Consider the following 6000-nt stretch of genomic DNA (forward strand, 5'->3'; position numbering starts at 1 on the left):
CTGGATGCTTCATATAAATGAACCATGAAGTACGTGTTCTTTTATGTCTAGATTCTTTAATTTAGCGGAGTGGCCAAGTTTTGTTCTTGTAGTATATACAGAGATTTCAAACCTTGTTATGGTTGAATATATTATATTATGTTATTTACCATATTACATACTGTATATTATATTACATACCACCACAGTTTGTTTGCCCATTATTTAGTTAATGCATACTTGGGCCATTACAAATAACGTAAGTGAACATTTGTGTATAAAGTTCTGTGGGGGTATGTACTTTGTCTATTTTGGTTTTTTTACATTGGAATAAAATTGTTCCTGGCTGTATATTAATTCTATGTCTTCAAAAACAGCTGCCCCATTTAATAATTCAACTAGCAACACGCCAACATTCCAATTATTACAAAACCCACCAGTGTTTGCTATCTTCTGTCTTTTTCATTGTTATTTTAGACACTCGAGTGGATGTGAAGTGGAATCCTGTAGTTTTGATTTTCGTTGCGTAATGATTAGTAATACTGAACAATACTTGTGCAACTGGATGTTAACGTATGTTCTTTAGAAAGGATTTATGTTTTAAATCCTTTGCCCATTTTAAATTTGTATCTTCATTGATGAATTACAAAAGTTCTTTAAATATTCTGGGGTTTTGTTTTGGTCTTTTGTTTTCACGGTTTTGCTACATAGCCCAGGTTGACCTTGAACTCAGTACATTCCTGCCTCAGCCTTTCAAGAGTTGGGTCCTACCATGCCTGGCTTCTGAACTCTGAATAGAAAACTAACTTACAAATGCCCACTCTCATTTACTGGGTTATCTTTTTACTTCCTTGATAACATCCTTTGGGGCACAAAGATTTTTTTTTATTTTGTAAGGTCTAATTTATTTATTTTTAGTGACTTTAATTCTTTTGCTAGATAGTGTTGTCATGGTTACCTGAAACATGGCTGCCATCTTCCAGCTTTAGGAGGTCTTGGCAGAAATATGGGAGAACCTGAACTCTTTATGGCATTCTTGATCCCCTGAGTTGATCAATCTTGACGTTTTCCTACCTTGAGGTTTCTCATTATCTATGGTCATTTCTGTCTTTGCTTCACAAGAGGATTGAGCCAGGGCGTTGGTTAGCTGTCCCTGGGTCACTTTAACCAGCAAAGCTCTTCAAATTAGAAGCTTCCAGGAGCCTTGCAAAAATACCTGTCCTCTGGGCAAGTCATGATTTGTAAAGAGCTGTGTATGAGGCAGAGTTTGTGACCAGTTCTGGTCATTGCTAACTTCAGGAAGGATAATAAACCTCTACTTCTTTTCTAAACAAAAATAGAGTTTAGGTATCCTCTAAAAATGCTTGTCTGTGAAGGAAGTGCTTTGATGTTCTAAGTAGTTCAAGGAAATCTCAACACTTTGAGGGGGAGTGGGAGGAGTCTCTTCTGCCCTGGTGGCCTTCCTCTCTGAGGCTGAGACATTGGGCTCACCCTTCTGCTAGAAAGGAACTATGAAGTAGCGTATCAAAGCCAGCCTGGCTGGGCTTTCAAAAAGCCACAGTCAGAGATGTCACATAAAAATCAGGCCACTAAGGGAGCATTTACAGTGTGGAATTCAGTAAAGAGCCCTTGTCCTTTGCCATGCTGTCTGTTTATCATTATTTGACTACCACTGGAAATCCCCTCTAAGTTGGTTCTAGAGATAAAAAGAACTTTTATACCAAAGTATAGCAATACCTATCGAACTTCAAGGATGTAAATTAAAAAGATGGGAGACTCCACTATCCTTCCCTTAGGATGACTAACAGCTGGAACAATAGGAAAATTCCATCATTTTTCTTATCCACTAAGTCCCGGGCTCCCATCTCTAATGTTCCTCCCAAGGCCATGCTGTTCATGCTTTTGAAAAAGACAACCTTAATTCTCCCTAATAGCCAGTGTTTGTCATTTTGTTCTGTACAGCGAGGCCACACTATAGCAACTGTTCCATTCCATATAAGGGCAAAGCCATGGTAATGACATGGTTTTCCTGTGGATCTGCTGAGGTCACCCATCTGAGGCCATCTGTGGTACAGGAGCAGTTCCATGTGTGACTGAGGGACAGGAGCCCAATAGGTACCTCTGCAGACTGACACACTGCCACCCTTGCCTTTTCCCATCAGGCTCTAGCTCCAGCTTGTCCCATATCCATCCTTGCTTTCAGATATCAAAACTCTTACTATATAAATTTGTAAAGTGTCAAAAAGTAGACAATATTCATTGTCAACATGTTGAGATATTCCCTTTAAAAAATGTGGAATATCTCAAACCTGTGGAACAGCATAGAGAAGACGCTAATGTCCCCGCCTAGCTAAGTACAAACGCTATTAAAGTCTCTACATACACTGTCTTATCCATCCTTCCCTGTGAGAGAAGCATTGTGAGCTCGTCTTTATTGCTCGTCCCATAAAGAATGTACCGTGCAAGGACAAGGACTTTGGTTCAATCCCCAGAACCCATGTGGGAAAAGAAAAGTCCAGTTTGGTGCCACCTGCTTGTAATCCCAGTGTTGAAGAAGCAAAGACAGAAGAGCCCTGGGATTGGCCGGCTAGCCAGCCAATGAACTCAGGGAATTCTAGGCCAGTGAGAGATCCTGTGGTTAGTTGGTTTGTTTGCTTGCTTTTTTTTTTTTTTTAAAGATTTATTTTACGTATGTGAGTACACTGTAGCTGTCTTCAGACACACCTGAAGAGACCATCAGATCTCATTACAGATGGTTGTGAGCCACCATGTGGTTGCTGGGAATTGAACTCAGGACCTCTGGAAGAGCAGTCAGTGCTCTTAACCACTGAGCCACCTCTCCAGCCCTGTTTGCTTGCTTTTCAATGAGTGGGACAGCAGCTGCGGAATGACACCTGAAGTTAACCCCAGGCCTCCACACACTTGCACAAGTGCACATTGGAACATTCCGATAAACAGTGTTTTGAATGGGATTACTGTTCCAGTGCATCTCTCTTACGGTCCCCCGCCCCACTACAGGGTCTCACTTCATAGCCCAAGATGGCATAGAATTCATTGTGTGTCCCAGGCTGGCCTTGAACTCAAGACAACTTCCCACCTTAGCCTCAAGCATGCTAGGATTACAGACTGGAGCCGCCGTGCCTGGCTTTCTTTATATTTTTATTTCATGAATATATGAAGCTTAAATACAACCTCTTTTCTGACGCACATTTTGTTTTCATATACTCCGACATTTTAATTTTGAAAATAACAAGTTTGAAATGATTTTTCTCATCGCATCGAACTGGTATTTAAACCCGTATATCCAGTGCTAGCAAACTAATGACTATCTTAAGGTGGTTTTTGTGGCATCTCACACTGATTTGTTTGCACAGAGCGTAATATATTCTCACGCTGCTGGCTTTTTCTCCTTATTTGCACTTCTCTGTCCCTTTCTGTCTGGTATTTTATTATGCAGATGTTTTTCATTTTAATTTGCTCAACTTTATCATCATTTCCCTTTATGGTTTGTTCTGTTTGAGGCTTATTTAAGAAGCATTTTCCTATCCTTAGGTCATGAAGATAGTCAGCTTATATTGTTCTACAGAGGTTCTTAAATTGCATTTTAGCACACGTAGGTCTATTATAAGTCTGAAATGTATTTTTGCCCAAGGTTAAAAAAAAGTAGCCAGTACTTTGTCCAAATGGATATCTAGAGACCATAAATGATGCTAAAAGAACTGGACATCTGTAAAGAAAAATATGTATTTGCTCCTCTGGTATTTCACATCCCCTTTCCTTTTCCAGGGCTCCACGCATGCACAGCTCAGCCTCTCTCTACTCTGATCTATTGGTCTATTTGGTTAACATCCAACAATACCTAAATTATCCTGTCCCGAATTAAATCTATATGTTAATTAGGTCTGTCCTACCATCTCAATCTCCAGGTTGCCAAATTCTATGAAAAGCCTTACTGGGCCCGTTGGAAGTAGTTCTCCCTCTGTGGTTCAACTCAGAAAATGTCGAGGGCTGCATAGTGCTCCCCACATCTATATGTTGAAGTCCAACTCTAAGTAGCACAGAATGTCACTATATTTGGAGATAAGATCTTCAAAGCGATAACTAATTTGACTAGGTCTTTGGGGTACGTTCTAATCAAACATAACCGGTGTCCTTATGAGAAAAGGAAAGTAAGGTAAATGTAAGCATAGGGAAGGCAGTACAATCGCAGCAAGAAGGCAGTCAGCCATCGGCAAACTACAGAAAGAGCCTCAGAGGAAATTGACCTGGATCTTTACCCTGAACCCTGTAAATCTGTGACAAAACAAACTCCTATCGTGAAAGCTTTTTGGCCTGTGGTGCAGCCTGAGTATCCCTCGCCTGAAATGCCTGGAATAGGGGTGCTTCAGAATTGCCTTTAAATTCAGAATGTTACCAGAGACATCAGTGGGTGAGCCTCCCTAATCTCTCAGCCTCTGATCTGAAATACTCCCGAGTCTGAAGCTGAAATCAGGAAACGCCGATGTAGCAATAGAACTGAGGTTGGTTGGTTTCTTCTTTTTAAATCTACAAACACAGTGTTTGAGGCCCCAGTCAAGCAGCAGAAGTAGATGCAGAGCTGAGAAGCCTGCGGGTGATGAGTGGACAGAACAGACATGCCCAGACAGGGCCTGTGGATGATGAGTGGACAGAAGAACAGACATGCCCAGACAGGTGAGCAGGTGCATGGCCAGGTGGCAATTTGACTAGGCAGTGTCAACTGAGGGCCTAAGCTGGGCTGAAGGCCTTGGGATAGTCAGGACTGCCAGTCTCTTGATGTGTACACCAGTGATATTGCTTTGACAGTGTCAGATGCCTTCCTTCCTCTACACAGGGTCTAGATGAGGGACTTAGAGGCTTTCTGTAGTCTGGCACATTTGTAAGTTCTTGGGCACCATTTTCCTGAAATTATTTCAATATACCCATGTGCTCATGTAGTCCTAGTTTTACCTTGATAGATTTATACTGTTGCACTATTTACTTTTAGGAATTAATCATTTAGCCCTGGCAGGGTGTGCCTGTGCTATTTGTGTGCCCACCAACATACAGTCATCCTGTCCCTGTCTCACTGTTTGTATTCAAAATGGAGTCGAAAGCTGTTCGTACAGCTGGAGAGTTGACTCAGTGGTTAAGAGTATTTTTTGCTCTTGCAGGGAACCAGGGTTTGATTCCCATTCCCTACATGATGGCTTGCAACCATCTGCAGCTCCAGTTCCAAAGTATTATCTGACAACCTTTTCTGACCTCTGTGGACACCAAGCGTTCATGTGTCCACATGAACATACAGACATACAGACATACAGAAAATTCATATACATAAAATAATGTTAAAACCTTGTCATTAAAAGGGACCTCTTGAGGCAAGATACAGCCTGAAAAACTATCATTTTGCAGAACATGGAATGGGGAACAGCCTCACCTAAAAATGACCCCACCAAGCCTTCATGGAGCTACAGACACAACAGTCACCATGACCCCATCAAGCCTTCATGGAGCTACAGACACAACAGTCACCATGACCCCATCAAGCCTTCATGGAGCTACAGACACAATAGTCACCATGACCCCATCAAGCCTTCATGGAGCTACAGACACAACAGTCACCAGAGACTCTGGAGTTCTTCTCATGGTGGTGGTGCTGAGCTACTGCCAGATAACTCCTGTCTCATAATCTTTACTTGTATTTGTGTAACTGCACTCATCCTCGATAAACCACTGTACAGAAGAAAGTCAAATCGCTACATATTACAGTTCTGTTCACAGAATAAGATGTCTTACCTGAAGTAACAAAGCAATGGAGACTGCTGTCTGTCTTAGCAGCTATAGATCCAGAAACTAAGCCAGGTACAAAGGTAGGAAAGACAGAAGACTCAACTCTAGCTCAGGCAGGATGTAGAAAACTGTTGGGGGACACAGGAGAACTAAGGCACAGATCAAAGATAACGGGGTCCAAAACCCAGCACTCTGATCTGCCTCTACCTCAGGAAATCCTGAGCTTCCGGA

The sequence above is a fragment of the Rattus norvegicus genome, chromosome 13, assembly GCF_021556685.1.
Source record: "Rattus norvegicus strain SHRSP/BbbUtx chromosome 13, alternate assembly SHRSP_T2T, whole genome shotgun sequence".
NCBI classification, from domain to species: domain Eukaryota; kingdom Metazoa; phylum Chordata; class Mammalia; order Rodentia; family Muridae; genus Rattus; species Rattus norvegicus.